Raw genomic sequence first — 23268 nt, 5'->3', positions numbered from 1 at the left:
TACTTTGATCACTTACTTTAGCAGATGTGACACAGCAGAGGCCCAAGTGTCCTGTGCTATTGAGCTTGATTTTCCTGAGTCTCTGTCATCACCACGGGAAGAACATGCTGGCCTATTAGTTCCAGGAAGAGGATGAGAGACACGTGGAGCAGAAACACCCCCAGACAAGTCTAGTCCAGGTGCTCCAAACCCCAGGTAACCCACAGACTCCTAAAGAATAGTAAATGATTGTCTGCTTAAGCCACTGAGTGTTGGGATGGTTTGTACACAGAAAAACTTCCATCCTCCCTACTCTGTCATCATCACAGATGACAGCTCTGCCTTTCTCTATTTCATAGGCTTCTTTTCCACCTAATATCACTCTGTCCCAGCACCCGGTGGCAAAAAGTGGGACCCTCTGTGGAACTGGGGAAGTGGAAGAGAAAATAAGGGGAGGAAATAAGGGCAAAGGAGAGAAGACTGATACCAGCTGCAAGATTTTTATCGGAAAGATGGAAAACTTGTCACCGCACTCAGACCTGCTCCTGCCTCCATTCTCCCATCTCCTTTCTCTCCCCAAGCCCTAATTTCCTACCCTTAATAAACAATGTTCCCACAATCAATCTTCATGATAAGGCTGAAGTTATATTACAATAATGCTAATATTTATTGAATACCAACTGTATATATTAAGCACTGAGTTAAGTACTTTACTTGAACTGTATCTTTTAAACCTCATTGTGATGCTGTAAGATAGATAATGTGATCTACATTTTACTCGTGAAGAAGCTTAAGAGACCCACAGCTAGTAAGGGGTGGAGCTGAGGTTCTAATCCAATCAGCCTGATGCCACAACCCAGGCTCTTTACCCCCACACCACACGGCCTCCTCTTGTTGAATCTCCTTATCCCCATTTCCCACTGCCATTCTTCTCCCCTCTCTATGGGCAACCATTAATGGATATATTTTTATTTTAATATATTTTATATTACACATTGTGGATCATTGTTTGATATGAATTATTTTTAATTTATGTAAATGGTATTTTATTACCTATATTGTTTCCTTTTTCTCACTAAGCATCTTGTTTTTGATACATCCATGTTGCCATGTGTTGACTACCAAAGCAATCCTGAGAAAAAAGAACAAAGCTGGAGGTATAACGCTTCCAGACTTCAGATTATACTACAAAGCTACAGTAATCAAAATAGTGTGGTATTGACACAAAAAGAGATACATAGATCAATGGAACAGAATAAAGAGCCCAGAAATAAACCCACACACCTATGGTCAATTAATCTATGACAAAGGAGGCAAGAATATACAATGGAGAAAAAAATGTCTCTTCAACAAGTGGTGCCAGGAAAGCTGGACAGCTACATGTAAAACAATGAAATTAGAGCATTTCCTCATGCTATATATAAAAATAAACTCAAAATGGTTTAAAAACCCAAATTTAAGACATGACACCATGAAACTCCTAGAAGAGAACATAAGTGAAACACTCTTTGACATAAATCATAGCAATATTTTCTTAGATAAATCTCCCAAGGCAAAATAAATAAAAGCAAAAATTTTAAAATGGGACCTTATCAAACTTAAAAGCTTTTGCGCAGCAAAGGATATCATCAACAAAATGAAAAGACAACCTATGAAATGGGAGAAAATATTTGCAAATGATGCAACAAACAAGCGGTTAAAATCCAAAGGATACAAACAATTTATACAACTCAATATCAAAAAAACCAAGCAACCCAATCAAAAACTGGGCATAAGAACTAAACAGACATTTTCCCAAAGAACACATACAGATGGCCAACAGGCACATGAAAAGATGCTCAACATTGCTAGTTATTAGAGAAATGCAAATCAAAACTACAATAAGGTATCACCTCACACCAGTCAGAATGATCATCATCAAAAAGTCTACAAATAATAAATGCTGGGGAGGGTGTGGAGAAAAGGGAACCCTCTTGCACTGTTGGTGGGAATGTAAATTGGCACAAACACTATGGAAAACAGTATGAAGCCTCCTTAAAAAACTAAAAATAGAGCTACCCTATGATCCAGCAATCCCATTCCTGGGTATGTATCTGGAAAAAATGAAAACTCTAATTTGAAAAGATACATACAATGTTCACAGCAGCACTATTTACAATAACCAAGATATAGAAACAACCCAAATGCCCATCAATAGATGAGTGTCTTAAGAAGATGTGGTATACATATACAATGGAATATCACTCAGCCATTAAAACAATGAAATGTTGCCATTTGCAGCAACATGGATGGACCTAGAGAATATTATGCTTAGTGAATTAAGTTAGACAGAGAAAGACAAATACTATATATCACTTACATGTGTAATCTAAAAAATAATACAAATGAATATATATACAAAATAAAAACAAACTCACAGCCATAGAAAACAAGCTTATGGTTACCAAAGAGGAGAGGTGTGGGGAAGGACAAATTAGGAGAACAGGATTAACAGATAAAACTATTATACATGAAATAGATGAAAAACAAAACAAGGATTTACTGTATAGCACAGGGAATTATACCCAATATCTTGTAATAACCTATAATATAATCTGCAAAAATACTGAGTCACTATGCTGTACACCTGAAACTAACACAATATTGTAAATGAACTATACTTCAATAAAAAAAGAAAGATCCATCCATCCATGTTGCCCTGTGTCGATTTAATTTTTTGTCTCTGACCTGCTACAGAATAGTCTATGGTTTCCACTCACCCCAAATGATTTATACACTCCTCCATTATGAAGATCCAGATTTTTTCCAACTCTTCACCACAAATGATACTTCAGTGAGCATGCTCATATGCTGTCCCTCATGGTGCTAGTGAGAAATTCCTGGACATAAATCCAGGAGCAGAACTGGTAGGTCATAGGGTATGTTTAGCAACTGGAATAGACTGCTCTCCAGAATGGCTGCTCTAGTTCACACTCCTACTAGCAGTGCAGAGGGAAATCCCTGCCTGTTATCCTGTCTAAATTCTGCCAACCTAAAAGGTGTAAATTTATAACTCATTGCTGTTCTATTTCTCTATTAACGATTTGGGACATTTCTTCACATACCAGTTCTTTCCGTTTCCTTTCCTACAAATTGCCTTTTCATAATCTTTGCTCATTTTGCAATTGATTTTGATTTTTTTCTTATTAATTTCGAGGAATTCCTTGCTTATTCTAGATACTTGCTGTTTTGTAACATTCCAAATAACTTCTCTAAATCTGTCACCTGGTCTTTGTCCTTGCTGTCCTTCATGAACAGAAGTCGTATTTTGATGTAATTCAATTAATTTTTTTTTTTTGCCTTATGGTCTGTGCCTTTGAAGTTTTGTTTAAAAAAATCCCATCCCATCTCCAGTTCTCAAAGATTTTTATTTTGTATTTTTGTCTATTGACTTTATGGGCTTACATTTCTATTGCCTTTAAAAAAAAAATCCAATTGCTTAAATAACCTTATTCTTCTAACATTATGAGTGAAACAAGCTTTGGAGGGCAAATCCAAGAAATTGACCGTTGTTGACATCAATTGCTTCTATGAAAAGTATGTGATCTGAGTTCCAAAACACCAAGCTGGAAGTAAACTTTTGGAATAGATCCTATTTATGCACTGAGGGGTGCCAGGATATTTATGAAAAGCAATTCTAAAGTAACAATACTGCTCTGGCCATGGTTGTTGGCCTCAGTATCATAACATTATAATTGTAGTGTTTATCTGATTATAAATGACCCTGAGCAGTGTTGCTTAAAGCACTGCCCTCAAATCAATTGCATCCCATTTACTTAAATGTACTTATTAAAAATACAGATTTCAGTGTCAACACCCCTAGAATGTACAACACAAAGAGTGAACCCTAACATAAACTATGGAGTTTGGTTGATAATAATGTGTCAATGTTGGTTCATCAATTATAATAAAAGAGCCACACTGATGTGGGATGTTGATGGTGGGGAGGCTGTGTATATGGGGAAAGGGGTGTGTGGGAACTCAGACTTTTTGCTTGATTTTGCTGTAATCCTTAAATTGCTTTAAAAAAAAAAGTTTATTAATTAAAAAAGAAGACTCCTTAGAGCTGTTCCTTAGAACTACTAAAGCCATAATTTCATTTTTTCATTAGCATCCCAGGTAAATATTATTCTCATAGAAGTTTGATAGCTACTATCTGAAATGTATATTTTAATAATAATAATAATAATAATAAAAAGGTTTGTTACCTGGCGGGTGTGAATTAGCTGGTGAGGGAAGGGATCAGTTTAGAGTATATCAGGAGAGCCAGAGATAAATGGGTTTTGAATAATGAGGGAGGAGTCCCCCCAGTTTATTTTAGCTTCTAATAAAGATTTTATTACTTATGTTTGTTTGACATATGGATTTTATTTGCCATGTATATGGTAAGGAAAATAAAGATGTGTTCTGACCAAAACACAGGCACATACTAGCTTAGTAGCACTAAACTTTTATCTACCTATGTAAGAACTGAAGTGATTGTAATCCCCTACATTCAGGGGATTCTTGTCTTTACTGCTTTTTCTGCCTGGGTGGAATCCCTTCCCTCTATCACTTCTGAAGGACACTTCTCACAGACATTTTTAAGGCCTTGAGTTTGGCTCTCATCTGTCCAGCAGTGCACTGAAGGAATTTTCCACCAGGTTGAAATTGGGTAACATTGTAATGAGTGAGTCTTATTTCTATCAGGGGATCATGGGGTCTCCTTGGTGACTGTCACTGAATTTACAGAGCTGGCTATACGGTTTGAGCTCTTTGAGTAGCAAATATAATGGAACACCTCCTCCCCCATCCCTCCCCGATCATCCTGAGATATGAGTACATGCAGGAAGATTACAAAAAACAAAGCAAAAAAATCCCACAAAACCTCCAACCAACCAACCCTCACCAGTCGTATTGAAAATATTTGTAAAATTACCAGATGAAAAAAGTCATATTTAAACATGTGGAGGGAACAATTTCTAGATCTTAATGAGGTCCCCATTATGATGCAGAGTTGCTAAGAACAAAGGGAGACCATGGTGCAGTGGTTAGGGTGTGGGCTCTGCACCGCATGAACCATGGCATACAAACAAGCTCTATATATGTGTTTGTCAAGTAAAATCAAAGCTCTCAAAATAAAAACAGTTTTCACAGGTGTCAGACATTGTGACAGTTTACATACACTATCTCATTTTCACAAAATGAGGCAGGTTCTATTAATGTCCTTACAGATGAGCACACTGAGGCTTAGAGAGGTTTGCCCGAGTTCACAGAGACAGCAGCTGCCACAAATCGATTTCCCAGGGCTGGCAGAAAGCTCTGCTTCCAAAAATAACAGCAACTGAACTGTATCAGAGATGATTATTTAGCCTATTATAGAATGAAACTTGACTATTTTCATGGGTTACCTACTGATTTCTAATTATAAAAATTCAAACTGATGAGATGATCTTTATTTCCCCTCTCTGTGGCTTGGCTTCCTCATCTGTAAAACGAGGGCACTGGGTGAAGCCATTGGTCCTCAGCCCTGGCTGTACATGAGAACCGCCTGAGGAGTTCTCACACCTGGATCCACCTCATGCCAACTGAATTAGAATCTCTGTAGTGGCGCCCAAGCACTGGAATCTATTTTTAAGCTCCCCAGCTGATTGTAAAGAGCCAAGTGATTTCTGGCTCTAAAAGTCCTCACTCTGTGATTATATTTCAACATTTCTTTAGCTTGACCCTGTCCCCCACCACACCCCAGTACAGATGAGAGGAGAGAGTTGGCCATTCACCCAACATCTGAAGAGTTATTAAGCCCACCACTAAGACTTCTTTTTCAGTTGGATTAAAAAAAAAAAACAAAAGAAACAAAAACCCGAACAGTCACCCATGCTTTTAGAGGATTTTCCTGAAAAAGAAACTTCAAGACAGTGTCATCTGGTAATCTGCTACCATGTACTGATCTACACAGCAACTTTGAGCCCCCCTTACCAAGATCAGGAAAGGGTTTTCTTATTTTTTCTTTTTTAAATGGGTGAACTGGAAAGAAAGCTCCCAGAGCCCAGACAATTGCACTTCTCCTGTCTGGACAGTCAGAGAACGTCTGGTTCATTTTGTTTGTTGGCATTGGCACCAAAAGGCCAGTCCCTGGTGAGAAGCTATCAGGTGAGCAGATGGAATTTGCTCATGTGACTTCTTCTGGGCTTGTTACCTTTTCTGGGACAAGGGACAGTGTTTTAGACTTTCTTTGGAGAAGCTGCCCCTTGTAAGGGCTCCAGATCGGAGCCCTCCTTTCAGTGAGCACTGCAGCTTCACCCGCTGCCGCGAGGGGCTGTGTCCAGCTTCTCTCCAGTGACCGGCCTGCCTAGTGGTTCTGTCAGAACATGTGTTGGGGTGGCTGACATTAACACCACAGCTGCGTTTCTCCCTGGTTGAATTCTGCCCTTCAGATCTCTTGACAACATCATTACTCTCACTCTTGTGGGCTTGACAGCGCACTGACTTGCAGACAGCATCACGTGGCAGTTGCCAGAATTCACATTTCGTCTCCTGGTTATTCCAGACACATCATCAAAGGTGACATGGTGAAGTCAAGTTAGGGAGATGATATCTACTCAGGCCAAACCGATTTTTCCCCACCAAATCTGAGGCTGAGATTACGTGTGCAGCAAAGCAGGAAGCAAAAGTCAATGAAATGCATAAATACAGCACTTGCTGAGGATCAGCTGACTGACTGGAAAGACATTGTTCAAGGGTGATAACATTGGCGGTACAATGGACTTTTCCCCAAAACTGTTTCTGGAGTTTAGATTTTCAATAGGCTGCTCTAAAATGAATGCTTTAGCAATAAGTGAGAACTCCCCACCTCTCTATTCTGACTTGTCCCTGTCCACAACATATCTATTGCATTTTTTTCATTTCTTCACAGTTGTGTTTTCCTTTTTTATTTAATACTAATAGACTCACTGATGTTTTTCTACAAGCTGATATTTTTAAAGCCTCTCAGCAGATGAAACCTTGTGTGTCAAATTGTCCTTGGGAAGCAGTCTCTGCTTATTATAGCATCATCTTTCACTAGTGCTGGAGTGAGGCAGCTGTCAGGGATGGCATGCACTCACAGAGGTGGTACCAACAAAGTGACCTGGTGAAGCCATGTCTATGAGGATGGGATTGGAACTCAGAAATATAACCTAGTGCCTATAACACTACATGTTCTCCCCAAAGAGACTGAGGGCAAACCTTGCCCCACTCATTCTGGAACTCTCAGTGTTTATCACGAGGCTTGGCACACACGAGGTATGGAGGAAAGGTTTGATGAGCTGACTGCTGTGGTTTTGCCCATTGCTTGGCACACAGCAAGCACAGAGTACATTTTTGTGCCTGTTGAAATAAGGCCTAAAGAAGTACACTGATTTGCTGAGTGGCAGAGGTACAGTATATTGTTCGAACATGCCGTTCTCTGATTCTTTAAAAATATGTATCTATGTGTAACATGCAGGCAAATTTATTTCCTTTGCAATCCACGAAGTAAGAGACAAACTGCTTCATGTGCAGGGAACATGTTAAATGGGATATTTACTTACACAATTCTTTCATGGAATTGATTCAATAAAAGTAATAATAACAAGTGCTTACATTTATTAAGCATTTACTATGTGCTGAGAACTATAATACTGGATATAACAGATAAATAAGACATAGTCCTTGCTCTCAAGAAACTTAGAGTAAAAAAATGTAATTTGCAGGGGTTTTTTGGGGGGCGTGGTCATATTTTGTAAAGCACCAATAGAACATCTATTTCTGCAAGTAATCTCAACATTTATTTATCTCAGCAGTATCCCCTTGGCACTGTGTCCTTACCTCCCCTACCAGACGTTAAAAACAGAAGATGTGATACACACACACTCACACACACACACAACGGAATACTATTCAACGATAAAAAAGAACGAAATTTTGCTATTTGCAGCAACATGGACGGACTTGAAGGGCATTATGCTAATAATAATAAGTCAGAGAAATGTCAGAGAAAGACAAATACTGTATGATATCACTTACATGTGGAATCTAAAAAATACAACAAACTAGTGAAAATAACAAAAAAGCAGACTCATATGTAGAGAACTAGTGGTTACCATCAGAGAGAGGGAGGGGGGAGGGGAAATGTAAGACTGGGGGACTGGAAGGTACAAACTGTTAAGTATAAAATAGGCTACAAGGATATACTGTACAACACGGAGAATATAGCCAATATTTTATAATAACTATAAATGGAATATAACCTTTAAAACTTGTGAATCACTGTATTGTATATCTTTATATAATATTGTACAGCATCTATATTTCAGTAAAAAAATCAGAACCCCCCCCCCCGCAAAAAAAACAGCTGTTTCTCCTTTGCCAGGGGCAAGTGAAGTGATAGGTTACATTTTCAGTATGTTCTTCGACCTCACAATGGAATCAGTGAACATGCAGCAAGAATGTAAACATCACTTGCCAAAAAAGTTTCATGTCCACTAAAAAAACAAGTCTGAGTAGGGACACTGAGCCCCAAGGAGATTTAACTAGAATGAAAGTCAAGAACACGAATGTTTCATTTGGTATCTGTGCTTCTCCAGGTAGAGCATGTGGAAAAACAACAGAGACTCCAGCATGAATAAGAGGAAAGCTAGAGGGGTTCATTGTTAGGAAACTAACTAGATAAACAGGAAGCAACTAAACTACTGGAGAATATTTATGGGGGTGAAAAAATTTTCAGAGGTATATTTGTGGCCTAGAAGTGTAAATATGTAGATAAGAATACTAGAAATAAGAGATGTCACGAACTGAGATGGGGAAGACTGTGGGGGAAGGAGGCTTTGTGGGAAAGATAAGGAGCTCAGTTTGGGAAAGTCTGTTAAGTTTGAGAAGCTAATTTAGATATTAAAAAAGGGTGTCAAGTAGGCAGTTGGGTATATGAGACCAGAGTTCATTGGAGAGGTGGGAGGTGGATTAAATTTGGGAGTCATTAGGGTACAGCAGTCATTTAAAGTCACGAGAATAAAGACACAGACCTACTAGAGAATGGACTTGAGGATATGGGGAGGGGGAAGGGTAAGCTGTGACAAAGTGAGAGAGTGGCCTGACATATATACACTACCAAACGTAAAATAGATAGCTAGTGGGAAGCAGCAGCATAGCACAGGGAGATCAGCTTGGTGCTTTGTGACCACCTAGAGGGGTGGGATAGGGAGGGTGGGGAGGGAGGGAGACGCAAGAGGGAGGAGATATGGGAACATATGTGTATGTGTGACTGATTCACTTTGTTGTAAAGCGGAAACTAGCACACCATTGTAAAGCAATTATACTCCAATAAAGATGTTAAAAATAAATAAAGTCATGGCAGAGATGAGATAACCTGGGATATGAACATAGATACAGTGGAGAGATAGATAGTGAGGAATCAGCAAAGGAGACGGTAGCCCAAAGAGCCCCACAGAGGCAAGAGGAAATCTAGGCAAGGTCAGCTACTGGAAGCCAGCTAAAGACAGACCTTCAGATGGGGCCAGCAGTCAGTTGTGAAAGGTTGCTGATAAGTCAATACAAGGATTGATAATCGACTATGAAATTTAACAATTAGGAGACTGGGGGTGACCTTCATAAGACATGTAGAAAAACAACAGAGACTCCAGCATGAATAAGAGGAAAGCTAGAGGGGTTCATTGTTAGGAAACTAACTAGATAAACAGGAAGCAGCTAAACTACTGGAGATATGAATGCAAGGCTCCTCGGGTCACATCACACCAGCTTTGGGCAGTGCACACTGTTTCCACAGACCATAAGACAGACCATAAGACCTGTCATAAGACAGTGTCTGCGAAGTGCTGGTGGTGAGAATTTGAATGGAGTGAGCTTATAAAAGAGTGAGAGGAGAGGAATTAGAAGCTCCAAGTATATAAAACAACTCTATGAGCACTAAGGTCTGCTCCAACTGAGACTGACGTGAGCCCTTCTGAAAAAGTGTCAAGATGTATGCCATTTTTTAGAGGTACACTCTGAGATGCTTTGATGACCACGGGGGCTTTGTTCAAATCCCAGCGGGAAAGAGACAATTCACATCGGCCTGATTAAAGCTTTAATTCAAAGCACTTGAAGATACTTTCTTTCCTACGCTTCCTGATCTTACCTCACCAGGTTTTTATAAAGTTACAGAGTCAAGTAAGAGGATGAGCTTTAAATCAAGGCTATCCCCCATTCTTAAGTGTATTAAACTTTTGATTGAATAATATTATCTAAAAGCTACCAAATGAAAATAAGACTATACTCTTACTTGCACAGGGCTGACTACTCAAGTGGAAAGCAATAGAATCAGTATCCATAAAGAACTGATTACATCATGTTGTGTTATTACACAACAAAAAGAACTTGAAATTCCAAGTAAAATGATTTGTGTTTGAGTCCTGGATCCATTCCTTCCTAGCTGTGAAAATTTACACAAAATATTTAAATTTTATGGGCCTCAGTTTCTGACGTGTAAAACTAGGACGATGATAACTACTTCACAGGATTATTCCAAAGATCAATTAAAATGTCATATGGGGGAAATGATTAGCAATAAGTAAAGCCTATATCAATATCACTGATTATAAATTGCTTCTACATCTATGCTTTTGGCGGATTCTCCCAACCCTGCAGAGGAGGCAGAGCTGGGTATTATCATTCCCATTTTAAAGAAAGTGAAGCTGAGGCTCTGAGATGTTGAGACTTGTTCAAAGTCACATGACTAATAAGTGCCAGAGTTGAGACCAGAAAAAAAGTTTGTGTCTGTGATCTGGGGCCTTGTTCACTGTCGAGGTGTCCACATGGACATCACATAGTACGGGAATCTAGTGGGGCAAGGAGCCTCCTCTGCATGGGACAGAGTTTCTAAATCTGACTCATTCTCCTCTTGGTGGTGTGCACGAGTGGGGCTGTGACAGCAGGTTCAGTGGGGAGGTACACGGCTGAGGGAGAAACACCTAGGCATCCTGGACCTCCTTCCCCTTGACCTTTATCTTTCCCTTCTCCTAGTCACCCCTGCAGTGCTAACAAGTCCTTAAAAGAGCCTTTAGTGTATTCATTGCTCTGAGGGTAGAAGCTATTACGACTCTCAGAGCATCCTTAAAGGATGCCTCTGAAGGTGTCCCTTGAATTGGAATATTTTACAGCTGAAAGAAACCTCAGATGCCATTTACGTAAGTCTGCATTTTACAGAGAAGGAAGCTGAATTCCGGGACTATTAAGATATGAATGCAAGGCTCCTTGGGTCACATCACACCAGCTTTGGGCAGTGCACACTGTTTCCACAGACCATGCTGCCGCCCTCAATGAGGCCGTGGCACGGCATGGTACCTTAACTCAAAATCTTGAAGCATTTCTTAATTAGTTATTTAAGTAAAATGAATTTATTCTAACTCCCATTACAGCATTAAAAAGAGCTTAAACCACTTAATAAATACGTGGCAGCTGGAGTCACCTCTTGATGGATAATCATGTTTTCTCATTTGAAGTTCAAGTGCTAGAAGACAAAGTGACTTTAAAACTGCTCAGGAGAGGCCCCAATTATCTGATAAGCAATTCCAAAGACCATACACATAAATGCAGAAACAGACCTCTTTATGAATGGTGTCTGACAAGGAAAGAGATATTTGTGGCATAGGAGCTCTTGAAAATGTAATTATTTATCCTTTCACAATTAATGAAAGAAACTGAAAATGAAGCTTTCATTTCAAATCCTTTTTATCTGGATGAAACTCTAATTTTACATAATGAAATTGACTTCACAGTTCAGTGTGTTAAAATATGCACTTAAGCAGCGTATCAAGGTTAAATGCCGACTGTTGTTGGCTCATTTAGAAATCGTGCTGCCCAATGCCCAAAACAAGAATGAACACCTGCCTGTCTGCTACTATCCCCAGATCCAGGGACAGCACACAGCCTGCAGGGCTGGCTCCCCAAATGCAGGGGATGCAGTTGAGTTTTCTCGCATATGCCGACTCCTGTATAAAGTTAGCTGGATATTTAGAGCTTTCACTCCTCTTTGTTTTTCAGTGGGGCTCTTTTTTATTTGTTTGTTAGAGCGCCATAGATGATTAACTTTCTCTCTTACAGAAGTCTGCCCTAAGACAACACTTGCATCATCAAAGTTGTTGCTTTCAGTTTGGTGAAACAATGTTAAAACTCCTTTATTCAGATTTTGCCATTTCACAATTTATGATAAATTTCAGCTTAGATCTCTTTCAAATTATATTTACACTCTTGGAAAAGGAGGACCTTATGAAATGCTGTGGGAGGTGTGGTATGGGAACATGAAAATGGGATCGAGGTGAGTTCATTGGACATTTATCTTAAGAGACAGAGGTGGAGATGTTCATTTGTGGATCTCCCCGTTTTCCCTTTGAATAGCACCTTTGTGACAGTTAATTTATGGCTCTGGAGCATCCTATGGAGCACCTTTCACCTTAAGACTCTGTAAGTGGAGTAAAGGCAACAATTAGAGCTGCATTCCCTTCCCCTCTCTGATATAGGCTATAACAGTGATTCTTGTTTTGACCATTGGGGTGGTTGCTGGGAAAGACTTATGGATCTAAGCAATATCTTATTGTACTGAACTCATTTGGTGGCTTTTCTAGATATACAGGGCAATTGTATTATTAGATTACAAAAGCCACATAAAGAAGAAATGATAATGAGACCTTTCAGGACAAACTTCTTCGAACTGGGGGCATATGCCACATTTGCAGGTTTATTCTTTCTATAATGGTCCTGCTACTTGTTATAAGATGTAGGTTGTTAGGATGATTGACAGGCCATAAAACTGGAAGACTGTAAAAGATACTACAGTGTGTGTGGTGATATAACCTATATCATAACCTATTTCCTCTTCTGGGTCAAAGCTTGAGTTATGGTATTATCTGCTTCCATGATACCAGAAGGCATCATGTAGCTTATAAAATCTTCCAAAATTCCATGAGCTAGATTTGCCTCTTGTTTCATTGCATTGCCCTGGAACCCAAAGGAGGCCTTAGCTATCAAATGACATCACGTTAGTTTTATCAGTAAAAAAAAAAATTGATAGTGAAAAACAATGTTTCAATAGGGGAAAATTTATATTAACGTAGCCATGCAAAGTACCTATATATAACCAATTTCATAATTACAACTTATTCTTACAGATCCTCAGGGAAGTGAAATCTGAGAGAAGGTAATAATGATGTATTTAGTTTTGGTTACTGCATGCACTTCAAAGCCATTAAACTACTGGTTAGTGAAACTATGTTCATATACAAATATACAAACAAACCACTGATTGGTTTTCCCTCAAACAACCTAAGTTTTTGCAAGTTTTAACAATGAACAAGTGTTTAAATAATAAACAATAATGGCTACTCTCTACAACAACTGTAAATCTCCTACCGTTTCTCAGAAACATGCAGGTTTGATTACATTTTATACAAGGCTTAGAAAACCTTGCTCTGATTTTTACAAGACCCTATTGTTTACGGATCAGAACTGCCTGGGTAATAGAACTGTTCATACATTCTCAGAGTTCCAGGAAAAGGAATTTCAACTGAAATAAAAATGTGGTAGAATTGAAATGTTTCATCAATATGGCCTGGTGTTCTCTGCTGCTTTATTAGATCTATCTGATTTGATACAGATGAACTGCTACTGATTTTAGTCCTCCAGAACCAGATGGAAGAAACTCTAGAATACATCCAAATATGATACGTTCAAATGGAGAAGATGATGAATACAGAAAAATTATTCACAGATAGTCCCTAAACCTTATATTGGCCTATTTTAATCTTCTTTCCCATTAATGCTTTTACAAGGTGTTTCCAATATATCATTGAGTAGAAAATGATGCTTTCTTTAATAAAGACCTAGACAGAAGGGATCAGACATCCACATTTAACTGAATCAACTGGAAGAAAAGACCCATCTTGGAAACTGTTGATTATTATTCTATAATCCTGCCTGTTCCATCCTGAAGTATGAATTCAGGAGAATTGTCAGTTGTATGTGTGATTGTGAGTTAGAATTCTCAGCGGCCAAGTGAAAACATTCCTGGCTTTGTTATTTTTTTCTTCTGAATTTTCTTCTTATATGTGGTTAAAGGATATCTGGAAAGTTAAAGGTTCTCAATATAACTTTGAATTGTACAGTGAATAAATAGAATTCTGGGTGGTGGTGAGAATCAAGCATTTGCAGAACAAAGTAGTTTTCTTTAATTCATTCTCTAGGGAAAGGTAATTTATTCTAATATTGAGCTATCTCTACTATTAAATTTGAAGTGAAGTTAACAGGACAGAGATCCGTCTGTGTATATCCAACAAGACACAAAGACAATTGCCAAGGGCACCAAATTAATGAGTGCATGTGAAAGCACTTTAAACCTGCAACATGCTTTATAAGTGTAATCAGCATCTAGAAAAGGCAACTCAGAGGGAGGTAGTCATGTTTTTAGGAAGTTCAGCACTATTCCCCTGTGAAAGGGTTATTTTTGTGTTTAGAATATTGTTGATAGACCCAAGTAAACTAATATGTATTCTGTCTATAAATCAGAGGAATAAAGGGCTCGCGGGTGACGCTCCTCTCCCGGACTTCTCTATTCATCTCTTTATAGTTCATGGCTATGAGCATAAATTGTGATGCTCTAAGTATAAAGCTTGCTACACTATCATTACATGTGACATTCACGTAGATACTAATGTATGCTTATATTTGAGGCATGTTGAGGCAGTGAAGAGTTTTTCAAGTAAATACTACTTGAAATACAACTAAATTTCATAATTCAAGGATGGATTTAGTTCTTAATTAGGAATAAAAGCTAGAAGAAGGAGCCACTCAGTTGAAGGTGCTGATACAAGTCCAAAGTATTAAAGATAACATAAGGACAAAACAATTTAATGAACCTAAGGCTTTAACAAAACAGAGACAGTAAAATTCTATCCCAAGAAATTGGTTTAGAAATGTGGAAAGCAAATTAAAAGATTTATCTTGAATAACGACTTGCTAGCTCTCACTGGCACACTAGAATATTCATGTGTCATTCACTAGTCAATATCCTATTTTCTATCCTAGTTTGTGTGTGTGTGTGTTACAGAAGGCATTTTCTTTTTGAAGAGAAATTTGAGGACTTTTGATTACCCAGATAACACATTTTAAAATTCAGCTAATTAGGTAAACACTGAAATATCTAACTGTAACTATTTGTGGCCAGTATCTCTACCTCTTTCTGAGAGGCTGAGTCTGAATTCAAGTATATCGATGGTGAGCAGTTTAACAAAGACGCTTATAGATGATTCTCAAAGACTCCCCAGGCATTTATTTCAACCTGGAAAATAGCTGAATACGTGGTGAGAAAGCACTTGCTGTTTGGCCAAGTAGGGCCTCCCCACACCCACTCCCCAAAAAAGTTGTTGTTTCATAGCCATGGACTCAGAAAGCCTCAGAAAGGTAAACATAAAAATACACTATTTTAATTGTGTAAATGTCTTGAGTCTGGGAAAAGTCTGTGAACTAGACACCATTAAAAGATGCAGTATCTGCTAGTCCCAAACTCCCAATCCATCCTTCCCCCAACCCTCCTCCCCCTTGGCAAACAAGGTCCTACTGTATAGCACAGGGAACTATATTCAACATCCCGCAGTAAACCATAACGGAAAAGAATATGAAAAAGAACACAGATATATGTATAACTGAATCACTTTGCTGTACAGCAGAAATTAACACGACACTGTAAATCAACTATACTTCAATTTTTTTAAATGCAGCAAATTAGACCCAGAGGGGATGCACTGCTACCAGACGGGAAAGAATGCAGAGTGTCATTTATTGTGTTTGAGGTGTCCAGGTAAGAGTTCCCCAAAGCAATCTTACCTTTGTTTTCTGCCTTCAGTTCCTCTGCCATCAAGCTGTCTTGTCGGTTACCAAGCACAAATGCCAGAAACGAGAGGATGAGGGCATCCAAAATCCCAATGATAGCCAGGATGTAAGCCCAGCGGACTGAACAAGCCCCAAGAGTGTACTTGTCTGTCTTTTCTCCACACATCCGTTTTACTTCATCTGAGTCCCAGCCATCAGGGAAAATCATACAGCCAAGCACAAGGCAGGCAGCTTAGAGAGGAAAAAAAGAGAAAAGGAGTTACATAAATTCCATTTTAGCAAACATAGCTACTATGTGTCAAATCATTGTCCAAATTCTTGATGTCAAAGCCAGCAAATCTTACTGCTGTCCAACCCTGAGTGATTTTTTCCTGGTTAACTTAATAGCAGCCCAGCACTCTGCAGTGAAAGGGGCTCTGGGAACACTCTTTTCAGTGAGACTGAGCATTATAAGAGAGGTTAAGGTATGTTGATCAATAAGAAAATACTTTAAAAAAAAAAACTGAATTTGAGTGCATTTGTGAGAAGGCTTCCACTGCAAATAGGCCACAGGCAATCCTAACACTGCAGAATGACAATTCAATGCTGGCTCTGAAGAGCTATAACAGCAGCCAGATTGGGGATTAGGATAACATGGAAAATACCAGAGCATATATTGACTTGGAGTCACAGTAAAAAATAGTTTCATATTGTGACCTCCAACATACACACTAAAAAGTTTCTTGAAACTACACTTACCACATGCAATGCACTCTGATATTTTCTAGTCTATTCTCCATTCTACTTCATTTTTTAAAAGGCCGAAAATCATGGTAACACAGTGTGGCACCACAGAGCTTTTATGGAAATTCAGGAATTTAAGGAGAATACTTATGTTCTATTTCCCAAATATCACCATGTGAATCATATGAATACTTTAAAATAAGAATATGTTAATTTGAAGGCTTTTGTTGCTACTCTCTTTACATTTAATTCAATTATTTGAGGGTAAATTATGACAGTATTAGGTTACATAGAGCATTCTGAATAGGTAGTTCACTCATTAACTCAACAACTGCTTATTGAGTGTCTCCTAAGGAGTACCAGACACAGTTCTTGGTGCCATCAAGGGATACAGTCATCAAGAAAAGAGACATGGTTTATGTTATCATAGACTTTATGTTCTGTCAGGAAAGGAGGCAAAAAATGAGTAAGCATGCAAATAAAATAATTTTAAGTTGTAATAAGTAATAGGCAAGAAAGAAACAAAGGGCTCAGAGAATAGCAGGTGGGACCTTCTTTAGAGAAAGTGATCAGGTAAGGCCTCTTGAGGGGATGACATTTAAGCTAAGGCCAAAAACAGGCAAAGCACTAGACATGTGAAACAGATGGGAAAGATGTTTCAGGCAAGAGCATGTGCAAAGGCCCGGATATTGGAAAGAGGCTTGGTGTATTTCAGAAGCTACCAGGAGATTAGTGATGGGGGTGGAGAAAGTGATCGTGTTGATGCTGTGAGGCAGGCAGGGGCTATGCGTCCCAGCAGGTCATTGTTTCCAGGGCATGTAACTAAAGAAGACTATGATGGCACAACCCAGTAAGAGTTCTGTGACTATCCGAGGCGAACAATCCCTGAAGCTGGCGGGAGCAAGTCCCATATAACTCTTACCTCACTGCAACTTACTAAACAAGCCAGAAGTAGACAACTATTATCTTACTTTTTAACAGGAGCACAGCTCTACAACAGGTCTGGAGGAGACAGATACCAAGAGGGGTGACAGGAAGGAAGACTGCCTGGGAGAACTCTGATTTAGGATTCCTTGTTATTATACAGGATGATAGTTCAAAACTGTGGGTCACACTTAATTCCTCTCTTTTCTTTGCTGCACATCACAAATGTTGCCATGCTTCTCTTACCTACCTGTGCAATATCTCCGCATAGGCACTCCTACTTTAAGCCTTCATTATCTCTCAAAATGAACCCTAACTTCCCTCTGCCTTCTGTTCATCCTCACTGTATTTCAGATCACACATTACTGCTCACGCTCAAGATGTCTTGCTGGTTCCCACTGGTACTGAAGAACACTCAGACACTCAGCTAGGTACTCAAGGATCCACGGTCCAGCCCCTACTTAGTTTCCAGTCTTCCTCCCCTTTATACTCTCCACTTCATGTGGGTTGAAATACACATGATCCCCTGTCCATGTGCCAAGTTTTGGATCTCTGTTTTTCTCTTTTGCCTGGAGAATTTGCCACTACTGTCCCTAAATACTCTACTCTTTTTTTTTTTTTTTTTTTTTGCGGTACGCAGGCCTCTCACTGTTGTGGCCTCTCCCGTTGCGGAGCACAGGCTCCAGACGCGCAGGCTCAGCAGCCATGGCTCACAGGCCCAGCCGCTCTGCGGCATGTGGGATCTTCCCGGACTGGGGCATGAACCCGTGTCCCCTGCATCAGCAGACGGACTCTCAACCACTGTGCCACCAGGGAAGCCCAATACTCTACTCTTAAATATCCTTTAACATTCAGTCAAAAGCAACATTCTCCACAAAGTGAGCCATCTCAAATTCTCCTTGAACTACATTATTGCACTTCTCTGAACTCACATAGCTGTTGACTGCATTGACCTTAAAGTTCTTATTGTTGTTGTTTTACATGTGTTACAGTTATTTATTTATAAGCATTATCTCAATTATAGACTATAAGCTTTCTGAGGAAAGAATCATCATATTAAGCTAGAGTCATATTAAGTTAAGTCATCATATTTATAGCACCTAAAAGAGTACCTTGTAGATAGTTGGCAATAAAATACTTTTGAATCAGAAACTGAATGAAACAATAAACAAATTATAGCACCTAGACAGTATACTCTAAAATATAGTTTACAGAAGTCAACATCGCAACTACCAAAGGTCACCTATCTAGTTAAATATGGATTCATACTTTGATAACATTTAACAGAGGCAATTTTTTTATAACGTGACAACAGATTACAAGTACTTGGGAGATTAGAAAAAAGTGGAGTTGATGATTTGAAAATACTTCAAATTCCCATTCCTTCTGTAGTTTCTAGCATTCAGTACCAACATGCTCTCCAAGGCATTTCTAGTAGTAATCATCTTTGTATTTTAAAAAACATGTGGTTTCCATGAGTGAAAATTCATTTTATTTGGGAAGACCCAGATTTTTAAATCTAAACCATATTTCAGAAAAATCACCTCTAAGGAAGCTATGTTACATGGAATATCTTCTAAAATATTCTAAATGCTTTTTAACATAATTTTTATTTATGAAAAAATTACTTAAAAAGGAAAATCAATTTTTTTTTAATGAATGGGAATCATTTGGAGCATGGTAACTTATACTTTTAGCTAAACTTAATAGACATCACCAAGTGACTCAAGTTCAGACAGGTGATTGGACATTATAGGACAATTCCACTGGAACAGTATGTTTGTGGAATGCTGACATCAACAACGACATCTTTTCTCAAAGTCTTTATGCACTGAGGATAGAATGAGTATCTTAAAAATTTTCATTTCTGGAAACTCTGAATTACATACCAGAATAAAAAAAGCAGAGGCAGAATTCACACTCTGAAGCTAAAACCACAGGAGAATATGAATGGCAATTCATTATTCCCTATCTTCAAAGTATATGATTTCCTTAATCAAATTTTAAGTGAAGAATCTGGGAAGATAGAGGATATAATATACCCCGTTGTGCTTCATTTTACACAATGGGTATTTTTGCTGAAAGTAACAAAAATAGAATTTTTGAAGTGCAATTTTTTTTTTTTATGTTAAACATCTTTATTGGGGTATAATTGCTTTACAATGAAGTGCAATTTTTATTTTCAATGTGGTCTAAGGGAGTTGGCTGTTCAGAGGAATCTTTTTTTTTTTTCTTTTGCAGTACGCGGGTCTTTCACTGTTGCGGCCTCTCCCGTTGCGGAGCACAGGCTCCAGACGCGCAGGCTCAGCGGCCATGACTCATGGGCCCAGCCGCTCCGCGGCATGTGGGATCCTCCCGGACCGGGGCACGAACCCGTGTCCCCTGCGTCAGCAGGCGGACTCTCAACCACTGAGCCACCAGGGAAGCCCCAGAGGAATCTTAAGATAAAACCTGGGCTGATAACAAGGTCGGGTTTTGGCCTCCCAGGGAAAAAGGTTTAGGTCCCCCATTCACAGGTGTACTCCAGGTGTCCTTCAGGCCAGAAGGCACTGGAATTTGTCCTGCATTCTCCACCCCCTTCTTGTTGGCTGTCTCTTAAACTGAAAGATCTGATCTTTTAAAAAAATTCGTCTGTTTTGAAAATCTGAATGGTTCTGTAGTAGGATAATAAAAAATGAAACTCAATTGCATTTAAAAGCTTTACAAACTTTGTAAGTGAAGTCTGTGATTAAAATCCAATTTTTAAATAAATAAATCCTATCTTTTTGAAAGCTGTGCTTCTAGATGGCCACTGCATAACAAATTTTATTTTCTGACAATGTATTATCAAATATACATTTTCTTCTCACCCTATCCAAACTTCCCCAGCTTGGCTGTTTTATTTTTGAAAGGCAAAGCCCCCTCCCCAAAGTTACAGTGTATTAAAGATTAATTTAAACCATTAAGATAGTTTAGGCTCTGTTGGTTTCTTTGGAAAGGTATGGTTATTACATTCTGCATTAATGCTTGAATGCTATTATAAATTCTGTTTTCTGGCATCCTATTAACCGGAACCTCACTAACCTGCACGATTTGTAGAGCTGCTAGAAACTAACAGCTGTTTGTAATCCTGACTAAGAGGTACCTGCAAGATGCTAGGCTAATGCCTCAGTCAACAAAGGATGAAATAATATTCCTGTTGGCTTTATAATTATTTCTAATTCTTTACAAATTATCATCCTGTAAGACGCAGCACCACCACTATACTAAACATTAGCATATACAAGGCACCAGAACATTTGATTAACTTGGACATGCTATTTCCTGACTGGGAGGGATAGTGGAGAATTGGTTCCAACTGGGCTATTATCCAAAAACGGTTTCTTATTAGAAGGTCACCTAGAAAATGACTAAGTTACTCGCAGTTATATATTCCTTCATTTCAGCAGCAGGTTTTCCAGAAGTATATCAGAGAACATTCTTGAATATTAAAGAGAAACAAGAGCTCACAAGCTGGAGGTGAGCAGAGAATAATGATGAAAAGAAACATATGTCCTTACGGAATGCTGCCATGACATCTTCTAATCTAGAATATACAATCAAGGCACCTTTGTGAGGGCATGGCTGTTGATTTCAATTTTAAGCATATTCCAAATGGCTAGGAAGCATTCACATGCTAAAAGGAACCTCTATGTAGAGGCTGCCCACAATGGGTTCTTCTGAAATAGTACACAAACAGCTAGTGGTTCCCTAGAGCCACTAATTGCCCTGGCATTTTTCTTTGCCAAAGGGCTGAATACAACCTCTGTGAAAGAAACAGCCTCAGAAAAATCCACAACTGTTTTTAATTGGGTCTTTCTCCAAAGGGAAATGAAGCAAGAGGAGAAAAGCAATGGGGTGGGGGGGGGTCTGTGATTTGGGTCACTTGGGCCTGCTGATACTGTTGAACCAACTATCCTAATCAGGACTTTCAACATTGCAAACCTGAGAACGGCTTATTTTTTGGACAGGCAGGGAAGGTCTAAATTCATTCTTTTAAAAGTCTATGCACTGTTGCACAAAAAGCATGATAAATTGCCTCACGCTGCTGAAGCACTCAAAGGGAATGTGGTGAAAAAAATGAACCTGAGTTCACTTTATCAATTATTCAGGCATATAGTAATTGAAGAAACTGATGCCAGCAGAGCTGCCAGGCTATGGAGGGGGAACTTTCACAGGAGGATTTTTACTCTAAACACCTGGTAGAGGAGAGACATGAAGCATTCCTACAGTTTCTTCATTAGCACACGGCCAACAAAACTGAACCATAGTATTCATACGTCTGGAAAAGGTACTGTATTTATACCTCAGTTTACCTCTGGAGAACCGAGTTGCTAGACAATCCAGGACAAGGTACTGTGTTTATACCTCAGTTTACGTCTGGAGAACTGAGTTGCTAGACAATCCAGGACAAAGTACTGTGGTTTAGAGTCCAGTGGAGAAAACAAATTGTCTCCTGATCAGTTTTGGTTTTAAACCCAGTATAATTTTATGAGCATTTAACTTGGGGTCATAACACAAAAGATACAACATCCCTTAGAAAGAGGAGAAAGAGAACATGTAAATAAACAACGGGCTCTCAAAAGAGGAGAATTAGAAAGTTGTGTGGGATGAGAGAAGCTTCTCTGCACAGACGCTCAGCCCTAATTGCCCGAGTAAAGGGCGCCATGCATCCACTTGTACCTTGTGCTCAATCAGCTGTGAAACCCACACCATCGGGTTTAATAGAAAGGGGAGAATCAGGAGCCCACCCACACCTGTAGGAGCTATGTAGTGGAGAAAAAGCTTTTCCGGAATATGAGGAAAAACATTTAACTAAGTACAATGTACCTTGCTAATGTGCCCAAATTTTGAGGGTTACTAGCCAAATATAATTACAAATCAGAATGTAGAACTTAAAAATACAATACAGTTCTGATCTCTAGAATATCTATCTTGGATCCAGTCAGACTCCATGAAATCTTGATATGACATAGTTAATAACAGTACACACCATAATAAATAGCTAACATTTATTGTATGCTCATCATAAGTGGGGCACACTGCACATACATCATCTCATTTAATTCTCAAATAAAGCTAAGACAAACATGAGAGCACAACTTCCCGGCTTCTCTAGTTTCTAGAAACAGGGATTTTTCCTGAAATACCCTTCACTCCTCGTCCCATTCTTTCTTCCTTCCCACTGAGACGGAGTGAGTCCCCTGAGGAATTCCTGGAGGACAGGTATTCTGCATAGCAGCCCAGCCCCTTCTTCTCCTTACCTTAGGAGCAGTTTGCCCACATGAAGAATATACTCCACTCCTCTGTGCTGTACATTTTATACAGGGTGGGCTTGACTTTCCAGTGATGCCCATAAGTAGGAAGACAAGTATGTTTGATTCTGGGGGTGCAGATTAGGAAGTCCTTTTGGCTAAGAGACCCAGAGTCATTTCTTCAACCTAAGCTTTCTCATCCTAAAGGGTATATTTGGTCTCCATCTGCCAGCTCTTCTCTCACTTAGTTGGTTCAGAGCTTGGGAGGGTCCCACAGTTCTGGAGGCTAGAAGTTTGAGATCAGAGCACCAGTATGGTGGGTTTGGTGAGCACCCTCTTCTGAGCTGCAGATGGCTGACTTCTCGTTTGTATCCTCCCTCACATGGCGGAAAGACAGCTAGCTAGCCCTGTGGCCTCTTCTTATAAGGGCATGAATCCCATTCACGGGAGGGGG

At 39.2% G+C, this 23268-nt stretch overlaps 1 long non-coding RNA gene across 1 annotated transcript in view; it reads right to left on the bottom strand.

The window, feature by feature from the left end:
* LOC103084182 (uncharacterized) overlaps positions 1-16125 on the bottom strand; it is a 174477-nt gene extending 158352 nt beyond the window's left edge. Inside the window, exon 1 of the long non-coding RNA XR_456920.1 lies at positions 15889-16125. This is a non-coding gene — a long non-coding RNA (uncharacterized LOC103084182). The remainder of the gene's footprint in view (positions 1-15888) is intronic.
* Between the last annotated feature and the right edge of the window lie 7143 nt (positions 16126-23268).

The sequence above is a fragment of the Lipotes vexillifer genome, unplaced genomic scaffold (genome assembly GCF_000442215.2).
Source record: "Lipotes vexillifer unplaced genomic scaffold, Lipotes_vexillifer_v1.1 scaffold807, whole genome shotgun sequence".
Taxonomy (NCBI): domain Eukaryota; kingdom Metazoa; phylum Chordata; class Mammalia; order Artiodactyla; family Lipotidae; genus Lipotes; species Lipotes vexillifer.
Note: the sequence above shows the minus strand (reverse complement) of the source record. Positions and strands in the feature narration are given on the sequence as shown.